This window comes from Curcuma longa, chromosome 4 (assembly GCF_044706935.1).
Source record: "Curcuma longa cultivar G26 ecotype Majalengka, Jawa Barat chromosome 4, ITB_CL_G26_1.1, whole genome shotgun sequence".
In the NCBI taxonomy this organism is placed as follows: Eukaryota; Viridiplantae; Streptophyta; class Magnoliopsida; order Zingiberales; family Zingiberaceae; genus Curcuma; species Curcuma longa.
The window spans coordinates 3,088,233-3,102,001 of NC_133864.1; the positions used below are offsets into that span (position 1 = coordinate 3,088,233).

The following is a 13,769-nucleotide window of genomic DNA, read 5'->3' on the forward strand; positions in this document are numbered from 1 at the left end:
ACCGGCTGATGGCTAATTTGATAGCAAAAAAATTAAAATATAATATATTCATGACTGAGGGAGTCCAAACAACTCATTGGTGTATTTGTACAATGGTTATCATGTATGTAAATTTGAAAATAAAATTCCCACCCCACTTCACATGTCGGTCCCGAACGGAAAAATTCGTTGCTTCCAACACGATGTATCGTAATACATTCTGAGTTGATGTACACATTATAGAGTGCAAGAGGAGCAAAATTTATGTTTTGATCATGGTCATTAGAGGTCAATAAGTCCATCAGCCGGTTTTGATCAAAACCGGCTGATGGCTAATTTGATAGCAAAAAAATTAAAATATAATATATCCATGACTGAGGGAGTCCAAACAACTCATTGGTGTCTTTGTACAATGGTTATCATGTATGTAAATTTGAAAATAAAATTCCCACCCCACTTCACATGTCGGTCCCGAACGGAAAAATTCGTTGCTTACAACACGATGTATCGTAATACATTCTGAGTTGATGTACACATTATAGAGTGCAAGAGGAGCAAAATTTATGTTTTGATCATGGTCATAGAGGTCAATAAGTCCATCAGCCGGTTTTGATCAAAACCGGCTGATGGCTAATTTGATAGCAAAAAAATTAATATATAATATATTCTTCACTGAGGGAGTCCAAACAACTCATTGGTGTCTTTGTACAATGGTTATCATGTATGTAAATTTGAAAATAAAATTCCCACCCCACTTCACATGTCGGTCCCGAACGGAAAAATTCGTTGCTTACAACACGATGTATCGTAATACATTCTGAGTTGATGTACACATTATAGAGTGCAAGAGGAGCAAAATTTATGTTTTGATCATGGTCATTAGAGGTCAATAAGTCCATCAGCCGGTTTTGATCAAAACCGGCTGATGGCTAATTTGATAGCAAAAAAATTAATATATAATATATTCTTCACTGAGGGAGTCCAAACAACTCATTGGTGTCTTTGTACAATGGTTATCATGTATGTAAATTTGAAAATAAAATTCCCACCCCACTTCACATGTCGGTCCCGAACGGAAAAATTCGTTGCTTACAACACGATGTATCGTAATACATTCTGAGTTTATGTACACATTATAGAGTGCAAGAGGAGCAAAATTTATGTTTTGATCATGGTCATTAGAGGTCAATAAGTCCATCAGCCGGTTTTGATCAAAACCGGCTGATGGCTAATTTGTTAGCAAAAAAATTATTATATAATTTTATATCTACATTAGTGAGAGCCACAAATGTTAATTAGGATTAGGATCATAAACACAATTTTTGTAATATAAATTTATTTCATTGATCATTAATTATTATCTTCCATGCCCGGTTTATCCAGGGGAAGGTTTACACGGGCCATTGCCCTCACCCCGACCACTCCTTCAGTAAATTCGTCCCTTAACTCTCGGGTTTGCCGAAGATCTTGGGCTAGACTCTGCTCCATAGCTCGGGCACGATCGAGGGCGGCAGTGAGATCCCCCTCCAGGACAGCGACCCGGGCCATCGCTTCGATGTGCTCCAGTTCTCGCGCCGTGTTCAACGCCACGGCCTCATCCCGTTCCCCTTGCAGTATTAAGACGCGGAGGTGCAGCCGGGCCACATCTAGCGCCAAAGTCCTGGCTCGCTCTTCCGCTGCTTCCTTCTCGTGTATCAATTGTTGAACGAATCGGTCCTCGGCTCCACTGCCCATGATACTTTATCGGATGAGAAAGAAATGAAGGAAGAGGTAAGGAGCAATGCGGCGAGAAAAGTTGTGGCAGAAGGCTGGCTTATACCGGACGTATTTATAATGTGGAGGAATGGTTCGAATGGCCGACGTCCACCGTCTCGGCAACCAATGAGAGTCCAGCATATGAGGTGGTTAGGCCTTAATTAGGGTGCGATGACCGACGAGACAGCCATTAATTACTGGACGCAACGATTCGCTAATCGCGATCTCTTGGATGTATAATTTTACTGGGATTTGCAAGCCATCAGCCGGTTTTGACCAAAACCGGCTGATGGATTAGTGTGGGGGTTTAAAAAACATAACGGCTATTGTGGGGGTTTAAAAAACATACGAGCTAAAACCCTAACATAACCCTAGACCTGTTTCGCTAATTCCTGAGTAGTCGAGTGACATCGCGTTGTTCGTCTCCTCCGGCCAAGGTGGGGTTGGTATATTTCGGCCATCCGTCTCCGACAAGTTCACGTCTGTTCCAGCATCTCCGTTGTGTTTCCATAGGGCATTGCTCCGGCGACCGGAACGGCTCACACGGCTCTTACACGCCACGCCCTCGCTGCCTCACACTTAAAGTGCAAGAGTCAGGTAAACCTCTCCTCGACTATGTCAAAGATTTGTTGTCAATGTGAAAACCTCTAACCAACCTTAATGCTTCGCTAGGTAAACCTCGTTGACGGAGCGAGCAAGACTCCGGTTATTTCTGTTTTTCTCCCTGCACCTTGCAACCGGCTCGAAAAAATGTCTAAGCGGCCCCATTCAAGGTCTCCATCATCGGCATCTTCTCCAAAGGTGAAGTATCGTAACTGTGGCTTGTGAAGTGGGGTGCCATTTTTATTTTCAATTATACATATATTATACTTGGTGTCACATGACACCAATGAGTTCCTTCCACTTCCTCAGTCATGTAGATATAAATTTTTGATTTTTATAAATTTAAATAAGCCATCAGCCGGTTTTGGGGAAAACCGGCTGATGGTCTTATAGACCTCCAATGGAGATGATCAAAACATAAAATTTTCTCCTTTTCAACTCTATAATGTGTTGGTTACCTCAGAATGCATTACGATACGTCGTGTTGGCACCAGCGATTTTTTCCGCTCGTGCCGACAAGTGAAGTGGGGTGCCATTTTTATTTTAATCGCGCGTTCAGATGCCTCGTTATAACGCCCCACAGCAATGTGGGGCGTTAACGTCGTTTAACGCGTTCAATTCTTTGAACGCGTTAAACGACTGCGGGGTGGGCCAGTCTGGCCCACCCTGCATGCTTTCTTTTTTTTTTTTTTTTTTTATTTTTTTTATTTTTTAAATGTATTTAATAAATGGTTAATTTTAACGGCTATTAACGGCTAATTTTAATTTTTATTAAAAAATTATAAATTTTAAAATTAAAAATTAAATAAAACGGTTAGTTTTTTAACGGCTAATTTTAATTTTTATTAAAAAATTATAAATTTTAAAATTAAAAATTAAATAAAACGGTTAGTTTTTTAACGGCTATTTTTTAACGGCTAGTTTTAATTTTTATTAAAAAATTATAAATTTTAAAATTAAAAATTAAATAAAATGGCTAGTTTTTTACGACTATTTTTTAACGGCTAGTTTAAAATTTTGTCTATAAATATCTACCAATGACTCACTATACTCTCCAATCCTACTCTCTAAACATTCTCTCCATCTATTTTTAAAGTCCCTACAATCTTATTTTCTATTCGAAATGGATGAAAATAATAGGGCTTTTTTCTCAAATTTCTTGAATTCTACAAACAACCCACAAGAATATTCATCTTCCCAAAATCCACAAATTCCACCAAATTATCAATACCCATATCCATTTCCAAATATGTCGTTTCCTCCACAAAATCTTCAAAATTTCCAAGGTTTTGGAAATTCTTTGAATCATCCAAATTATGCCCCTCGAAGTCCATATCAACCGCTTCCAGCCGAATATTGGCAAAATATGAGTCATCCGTATTTCACGCCGCCGGTTGTTCATGGATATGGTACCCCACACACTACTGGTATGTCTTTCACTCCTCCAATGTCGAATGAACCTGCAACTCCAACTTTTGTCCCGGAGACTCAACTTTCCGATCGGGAATCCCCAATTGAGGTGGTCAATGTTGAAAAAGTGATTTCAAATGCTGAGGGTACAAGAAAGCGTTCAAGTTGGACAAAGGTTGAAGACGAGGTCTTAGCGAGAAGTTTTGTCACTATCAGTGATGATCCAATAATCGGCAATGATCAAAAGGCGGATGCTTTTTGGGGACGTGTTGCAAGCTACTACAATGAGAATCGTCCCTCAGGTTCAAAGACCAGAAGTGCAAATGTTATACGGTCACATTGGCACAATACAATCCAAAAGAAGGTATATCGATTTAATGCAAATTACAATAGTGTTTATAGTTCATATCGAAGTGGTCACAGTGACGAAGATATATTGAGGTTTGCGTACGAAAAATATCAATCCGAAAACAATGGCGTTGCATTCAATCTTGAGCATGTGTGGAGAATTGTCAAAGACCGTCCAATGTTTACTCCACAGTCTGCTGATCACTTTGTGGCGACAAAGAAGACGAGGACCTCAGAGTCAGGAGCAAGCAACACCTCTTCCAACCAAAATGTGAGTATAGACCTGGATGATGAAGATACTCGTCCAATGGGACAGAAGGCAGCAAAAAGAAAGGGAAAAGAGAAAGTAAAATCGACCATGGAGGATCTGGCAATAAACTACAATAATATTTTCGCAAAGTTCACTGAGTACACAAGCGTGAAGAAGTCCGAAGTCGATCTGAAGCAAAAACAACTCGAAGTAGAGGAGATTAAGGCAAAAGCTGCGTTGTCCAAATCTGAAGCTAAGAATCGTCACTTGAAGTTGAAGGAGTACAAAATATTGAACAAAGACACATCGCAGATGACAAAGGAGCAGCTTATCATACATGAATGTCTATGCCAGGATATTAGGGCGAGATGGAATATCTAAATTGTTTACTCAATATTCATTTTCTAGTATTATTGTATTTTCGAGTGATTGTAATTTTTAATTATTGTATTTCTCATTTCGATTAATGTGATTTTCAATTATTATAATTTTGTAAAATAGTCATTGTAAACTAGCCGTTGGAAACTATGGAAACTAGCCTAACCGTTACGAAAAAACTAACTGTTACAAATTAAACTAGCTAACTAGCTGTTGCAACTAAACGTTACAAATTAAACGTTACAAACTAACCGTTGAAACTAGTCGTTCCAACTAGCCGTTGCATGAGGAAAACAATATATATAGACACATTGTGCTACGAGATTTTCATTCGACTATCATACCATTTCTCAAACACATATACTAAAACGTGTTTCCTCTAAAAATGTCTCATTCTACAGGTAGCTCTAGCTCAAGTTCCAGCTCGACAAGTGAAGACGAAGTCCATGTTGAAATCGATGAGCAAGATCCGGGTGAAGAACTGATGTTATTGGTTCTTCAACAACACCAACAACTTATGGAAGCATATCAAAGGAGGGACGCACACAAAAGAAGAAGGTTCATCCAAAGAAATCGTGAAGCCGGGCATGAGAGGCTCGTCAATGATTATTTCTCTATAAACCCGGTGTATCACGATGAAATATTTCGAAGACGATTTCGAATGCGAAGAGAGTTATTCCTTCGCATAGTGAATGCATTACAGAATCATTCAGCATTTTTTCAACATAGGGACGATGCTGTGCGAAGAAAAGGATTGTCACCACTACAAAAATGCACCGCTGCGATTCGTCAATTGGCTTATGGAATCCCCGCCGACCATCTTGACGAGTACCTACGTATGGGTGAATCAACTGCCATCAGGTGCCTTTTCAAGTTTTGCAAATATGTGGTTGAAATATTTGGTGATAGGTACTTGAGAAGGCCAAATGCTGATGATGTTCAGCGTCTTCTTCAAATGCATGATGAGAGACACGGCTTCCCTGGCATGTTGGGTAGCCTTGATTGCATGCACTGGAAATGGAAAAATTGTCCAGTTGCTTGGAAAGGTCAATTTACAAGGGGACATGGGTCACCAACAATCGTACTTGAAGCGGTCGCGTCTCATGACTTGTGGATATGACATGCATTCTTTGGAGTCGCTGGTTCACGTAACGATATTAATGTGTTATATGAATCTCCCATATTCAACAATGTCTTGCAAGGAAATACTCCGGAGATTTCGATGTTTGATTAATATGTTAATTAAATATCAAGTAGGTAAAAATTGATTAGATACTTGATGGTGGAAAATCTAAGTGAGTCATGGAGGATCAGACACTTGACACGAGATGGAAAGTCGAAGTGGGTCATGAATGATTAAACACTTAGCACGAGATGAAAAGTCCAAGTGAATCATAGAGGATTAGACAATTGGCATGCAATGAGAAGTCTCGGCAGGTCAAGGTTGATCGGATGCTGAGCAAAGGAAGTTTTGGTAATAGATCATGATTGACCAAATGTTAGGCATAAGATAAGAAGTCTTTGCAAGTCAAGGTTGACCGGATATAAGACAATAAAAAATTTCAATAGATCTAGATTGGTTAGATGTTGAGCAAAGGAAGTCCTGATAAATTAAAATCAACCAGATATCAGCAAGATGAAAATACTTATTAAAGTTAGAACATAAATATTAGTCGATTGATAGGGCGTATTGATTGACCGATGAACTCTAAACTTCGAAATTAAGATTTTAAGGTATTTTTTGGGTTTGATACATTAATTAGGAATTTTGCTACAGTACTAAGGGTCCTGCAGTTCCAAGGGTTACTACAAACTCTATACCTTGAAAATTAAGGTTTGCTACAATGCCTGCGAGGGGTTGCTATAGTGCCTATGTTTACTGCTAGTATTTTGTTGCAGTACCAATCTATTGGTGAGTTCCAGCAATTGATTAGTGGCATTCTAGCAATGAATAGAATATTTTCGAATCGATTAGCCAGAGTGACTGGAGGCAAATAATCTATTGATAAGGTAAAAAATAGCTGTTTGACAGGTTTGAATGGTCGAATTCGATGGCAATCAATTGGTAATGGTTACCAATCGATTGCCCGGTGAAAATTACCCTGAAAGTAATCATAGAAAATGAGGTTTCGTGGAGATTTGAAGGTGTCGGCTCTTGGAGATTCTAAGGTGAAGTGTTAATGTATTTCTGATTCAATGGGAAGTTATTCTAAGCAACAAGAAAGTATCTAAAATAAAATTTCATTGTAAAATTATTTTTGATTTCTTTTGTCTTTGTATCTTATTCTTGTAAGAACGTATTGTAAAAGACTTTTCTACCTCTGAAAAATATCCGAAAAGGAAGAGTTTATAGTGGAGGGAGATCACTAAGAGTATGTCTTGAATTAGTCACCTCAATGAAGCAGAAATAAAGTAAAATCAAAGTGTTGTGCATATGGTGTCGATTTTGATTTAAATTTCTACTGCGTATTCAAACGACGAGTCCATATTCAAGACGAGAAGCGATCAGAGCTATTCACCCCCTAACACATAGTGCTCGAACTATTGGTGATGATGGATTGTTGGGCCATGGACATCTGTACTTCTCGAATTTACTCTAGTAGTTGGTGGAAAACTTCTATAAAATCGGGTCATCCATTTTGCGGGATTAATCGGTTTCGGGTCATCCACTTTGCGGGATTAATCGGATCGTAAGAAGTGAATATCTAGGTTAACCAAAAAACTCAAAAGAATTGGGATAGAAAAGTAAGAGCATTGGTTTCCCGATGTGCTAGTCTCTTTCATTCAATAAAACAATGACCCCATGATCTCGCTTGTCTAATTTTGACTATTTTTTGTTAGTGGTGTAAACAAATCGAGCTTGTTCGTTACCTTTTGGAGACAATTGAAAAAATATTTAATTTGTATTTGAAATAATTATCGACTTTGAGTCAAACTCGAATATGTTCAATAATTTTTTTAGCCGAATTCGAACCTATATATTTTGTTTGATTATTCACGAGTCGCTCGTGAGTCAAACATGAATCAACTCTAATTATTTTTACATAATTTTAATTTAAAAATATATATTAGTTGGACTTTAAATGACACCGCTAATTAATGGAAAAATTGTAGTATATTTTTTTAAACATGTGTTTAACCATGATATATTTATTTTTAAACTAGAAAACAATTATTTTTTGACTATTTTAATGAAACAGTTTAATTATTTGTTATTTTTTAATAAAATAATAATATTTAAATAATAATAATTAATTGATTTCCACTCCCTAAGATTTTGACTAAGATGCTTAAATACGTAGAGTAATTCACACATCACATCAAATCATTAATTCCCATTATATAAATAAGTAGCTTATAAATAAAATCAATATATTTTTTATTTTAATAATTAATTAGAGGCAACTAATTAATTCTGTTAATTCCATATAAATAACTTGCGAATTAAATTAAACTGACTTTAACGAACTAATTCTGTTTACTCTCTCCCGGATTTCATTGGAGACATGAAGTAGGAGATTGGGCATCGGTCTGATCTAGAGTTTCATTGGAGACCTAAAGTCAAGAGCAAATAGTTGGCTAAACTGTTTATTTTTCTGTTATGTTTGGACTAACTTGTAATGCATGAAAGGAGGGATTGAAACATTGTGTTCCAAGTGTTGGGATAGCCCTGGTGCAATGTACGTATTTATACGTCTGCAAACGTGCGCAGCAAAAATAGAATAATAATTAAAATTAATTATCATAATACACGCATGTAAATTCAGAAAATAACAGTGTACAAGATATGATTGAAAATTAAAATTTTATAGAGCAACAAATTATTCAACGTGTACTTTATTGATGATGTTGAGTGAAGTTGGCATCAATTGAGTGGTCATTGCTAAAGTTCTGCCTCTATTAGTGATCCATGTTAAGCTCTCATGTGGGCGGCTTCCGAAGCCACAAGTTATGTCATCATCTTTGGTACTAGCCGATGATCAATAACGATCGATTTGAGAGAAAACCTAATTCCGGAAACATGCAACAAGGTTTGTTGTGATTATTTTTCAGCGTTTCTAACTATCACTGGCAATCGTATTACCTAGTGTAGTTTTCGCTGGTCAACCTTTGATCGTCGATAAAGATAAACGGTCGTAACCTTTCAAACGTTGATGGAACAATCAACAATCACTTCATAAACTCTTGACAATGGAAAATTTCAATAGCTCTAATAATCCGACAGTGGCCCCAATGCTCCAGCAGCGACTTCTAGTGGCTGGAAATGATTTTCTGCCATCAAGGGCTCTCCGATAGACGGCGGTGATTGTTGATAAAACTCTCCACCCTTGCTTTCGAACGACTGTGCTGGATGGCACCAACCACAGGTGTCTAACTCTACTCAGCAACACTGAAAAAGAACCAGCCACCGACGTCCAATGCTAGTGGTCCCTCAACACAGTTCCGTTTGGAAGAAGGGGCATGCGTCTCTCCCATGCGACTGACTATCCTCCACTATTGTCTCCCGCTATTTTTCATAACAAGGAAGAAACCATCGTGCATGATTTTCTCCTCACAGCCGCAAGCCAAAAACCTAAAACCACCATGCTCACATAGGAAGGGCTAGCTCAGCCGGAGCAGGGGTGCGACGAAGGCCAACTACACTTGGAGGAGGTAGATCGTCCGACGCTAGGGCTTCCTCTGCTCCTATGCTTGTTGTTAGCACTCGACGCACCGACGACTTCGCATGGTCGGGAGCAACAGAGAAGACGTCGCGATCAAAGGAGGAAGAACACCGCTCAACAACAAAGAGAAGCGACAAAGCTAGGGTTTTTCCACACCAACTCTCTCATGCGATCGGTGGCTTTAAATCATGTGGGAACGCATTTTGACACCAGCCAAATCGCGATCTGGTGATCTGTGAGTTTGCGACAGCTGACGGGAAGAAACAGATTAAATTGGAGAAGATAAAAAAACTAAGAAACCCTAAACCAGGTTTAGCTTACTATAGCAAACCGAACCACTACTGTAGCAAACCGTATCGAGTTTAATGTAGTTCAAAACTAAATCGCTTGGTTCAATAACCAAATGACTTTCGATTTGACTCAAACTAGTTTTGTTCAATTTATCTTCACAAGACGAAGCCCTTCATCCCTTCTATTTTGTCTAAAATATTTTCCATCATGAACCAAAGCAAGTTGGTTTAATTTGGTTCAAAATTAAATCATTTGATTCAATAACCAATCGACCTCTGATTTAAATCAAACTAGTTTTGTTTATTTCATCTTCATAAGATGAAGTTCATTATTTTACTCTTTATTTGGTCCAACAAGACTTTATTTCTCTCGATCTGAGAATCTAATTCTCAAACTCATTTTAAGTCCTTCGAAAAACTTGTAGTGTGTGTGACCCAATAGGTTCCCAGTTATGTTGATCGTCTGTAATTAACCATTAATCGTGAAATGATCATGAGTGTCACCTAGTAGTATATCATGATCCCAAATTGATCGAAAAATCAATGATTGATTCCAGAATAATTTTTAAATCCTTCAGCAACTAAAATGAAACGTGCTTCGTTCCTTTCACCGTCTTATACTTGCTTAGTTTGGTACATAGTCTATATGTGTCAGCCCTCACTAGACTGACTATGCCACACCTAACCCAAGCTTGCTTTCTTGTCCCATGGATTCAAGTTACTTGTACATGTGTCCAAGAATACCATACTCTTGACATGTTATGCTTTGGCCAAAGACTTCTAGTAACAATCCTGACAAGCGGTCGTAGGATATACGTCTCTTTTTACAAAGAGTGGTGAATCCTCTGTGGGTTATTCAAATACCTTCGGGTACTTCAACTTTTACGGAATAATCCCGGATTCACATCTCCTGGAGATGTTTGCTTAAGATGTCAAAGTATAAACATCCATGACCAAGGTGACTTGAATACCACAAGTCAAAGGAAACTCACACTTAAGCTGCACTGAGATCTTCATTGACATATGTATAGAACCATATGAAGTCTCACGGCAGGTCACTCCAATGAACTAGTTACCTTTAACTAACATCCACATTTAACTCTCATGATGCAATGTCTCCAATAGTGAGATCGGCTGCTTGACAAACCAAAGGAGTTTAACACGTGCTAGTCTCAACAAAATTGATGACGACCGTGTTCATCAATTTTTTTGACTAAGGATTATTTCAATATATTCATAATTTCACATGTAGAGATGCTCACTAGTTGTGATCCAATCGCAAATTCTCTCATGCTATGAATCATAATGCGGGCATTCAGTAAATGAATTTAAGATTCAATCAAATAAATAAAAAATGTGCATTCAAATAATAAATTACTATTTATCCAATAAATAGTATAACCATAAGGTGATTGTTTTAGGACACCTCTAAAATATAACACCAAGTGCCCTTATTTGGATCCAACCGATAGAATGGTCAGGCGCCTGGATTGATTTCAGGTGACTGGATGTTTGCAAAATGGGCCAACGAGGCAGTGAGGTGGCAAAGTCACAGTGTCGAAACACCTCAGCCTTCGGGCGCTCAAAAAGGTTCCAAGTGTCTGGATCTGGATAAGACATTGCGGAGTCAATGCTAATCCGACAACCTCCACGTCAGCATCTAGGCGCCTGGAAGGGATGAAAGCGTTGGAAGATGCTGAGTTAGCATCAAAAATGAATCAATGGAGTGACATGGAGGCGCTCGAAAAGGCTTCCAGGCTTCTGGATCAGTCCGTATAAGCAACCTCGAGGGCAAACCCTAGAAGCATTTGAATACGACTCAATAATGACCGTATGCACAAAAATCTTCCATCCAAAACGCTGTCATCACGCCGACGAACTGCAATGAAATCTACACATCCATTACTACTCTGTTGGTAAACCTACTCATTACATTTGTACTAAAAGTTTTATAGGTCGGTATACGTGCTACTGATCCTAATTATTTTATAAAGTGATTAACTCTCTTTCGTAAGAGAGGAGTTATTTAGGGAATTGCCCATATAAAATAATCACTAATCGTAGGCCTTGAGTTGTAGCCTGTGGCTTTGAACCAAGTAAAACAAATCGTGTCATTTGTGTTATTTTCCGTTGTATGTTCTGATTTACTTATGCAAGTTACATGAGTTTTTTAAAAATTATGAAAATAGCAAGAATCGCTATTCACCCCCTATAGTGCTCCTAAACGATACTACAAACTCTTGCACTGCACGCTAAAAATTTGGCTCAATTTGTCTAATGCTGTGGTGAAGAACTTTGTCCCATACCCATCTAGGCCTGATGCCTTGTTACAGCCAATATCAAGCATTGTAGCCTTAATTTCCTCCAAAGAAACTGGTCTGATGAGCTCCTGTCGCTGGGAGTCTGTTAGCCATTGCCTCATCAATCGTACATGGTCCAATGGTGGGCAACTTGCCGCCTGGCATAGTAGGTTTTGGAAGTGGCTCACAAATTTCGTAGCAACCTCTTCAATGCTCGTGGTGTGTTCACCTTATGCTTTGGTGATGGCCACAATGGAGTTGCACATGTTGTTCCACTTTACGAGATCGTGATAGAACTTGGTGCATTTATCCCCTTCCCTCAGGAAGGTACATTTGGCTCGCTATTGGTAGAAAGATTTCTCCGTTTTTGCAAGCATTGTTGCATGGCCTCATATTTGCTCAAAGTCAGCAGGAGGCCTTCCCCCTTGCAATGTTGCTCCTTGGGCTCCCTCGAACGCTTCCTTAGCCCGCAACACTTGTTGTGATGGAAGTGTTGTTGATTTAGTGCCTATAACTTTGCTTTTAGCTTGTTTATCTTGCCTTTCAAAATGTACTGATTAGTACTAAAAATCGAGGCTGCCCAATCTTTCGACACTAAATCTTGATAGGTAGGATGCAAGGCCGACATATTGAAGAACTTGAAAGGCTTGAGCCTTTGTTGTTCACCTTCAAGTAGGCAGCATAAATGATTAGATAATCATCATATCCCAGGGGAAGGAATTCTGCATAGCCATTAACCAGTGCTAGTTAACTAAAGCACGATCAAGTTTGCAAGAGACCGTACCATTGGTCCAAGTCAAATGACAGTCAATGCTTTGTAGATCCACGATAACTTGGTTATGCATAAAGTGCTAGAAATCATGTAGTTCATAGTTGGTGACTAGTTGCTCGCCAACTTTATCCACAGCTGAGAGCAAGGCATTGAAATCGCCCACGATCAGCCAAGGCTCAAAGACACCACCAACAAGCTCCTCCAGCGATTGCCATGGCAGTCGCCGCGTGAAGGCCATATGCGAAGGTGACAAGTATTCGATACCTAGCGATAAGGAATCGAATCCGGTAGTGGATGAGTTGGTTGGTTGTCTCTAGCACTTCTAAGCCCGCAAGCTATTTGTTCTAAAGGAGAGGAATACTCCCACTGTTAGAAAGAGAAATTGTGCACCATGCCCTTACCTGGGAGTCATTGTTGCAAAATACTGCTCAATGTGTCTTGGTTGAGCTTAGTTTCTAGTAGTGTCATTACATTGATGCCTTTGTTTTTGAGGAGGTGTTGGATCCCCCTCTGTTTAAGGGCATTGTGAATACCCCTTATGTTCCAAGAGACAATCTTCATCAGTTGCTTGTGCGGGCTGCTCAGACTCGTAGTTGCCTTGCGCTCTGCCTTGGTGCGGACCGCCCACCCGCACCATTACTTGCTGCCGATGTTGAGGTAGTTCTGTTGGTAGAGCTAGCCGCCTCGAAACTACTCTGCACAAAGGTTGTAGCATTAGTTTCCCAATGTGCTAGTATCTTTCACTCAAAGAGATAATGACACCGTATTCTCAATTGTCAAATTTTGAGCATTTTTTCTAGTGGTGTAAATAAATCAAGCTTGTTCGTGAGCTTTTCGAGCCGATTGAAAAAATATTCAATTTATATTTTAAATTATCGAATTCATGTCAAACTCGAATATGTTCGATAATTTTTTTAGCAGAATTTGAACTTATAATATTTTGTTTTATTGTTCATGAGTCACTCATGAGTCAAACATCAATCAACTCTAATTATTTTTACATAATTTTAACTTAAAAAT

The 13,769-nt window shown here is 38.8% G+C and overlaps 1 pseudogene; it reads left to right on the forward strand.

Moving 5' to 3' along the window:
- The first annotated feature begins 3,586 nt into the window (after window positions 1-3,586).
- On the forward strand, window positions 3,587-5,957 carry LOC141826395 (uncharacterized; annotated as a pseudogene).
- Window positions 5,958-13,769: the final 7,812 nt, after the last annotated feature.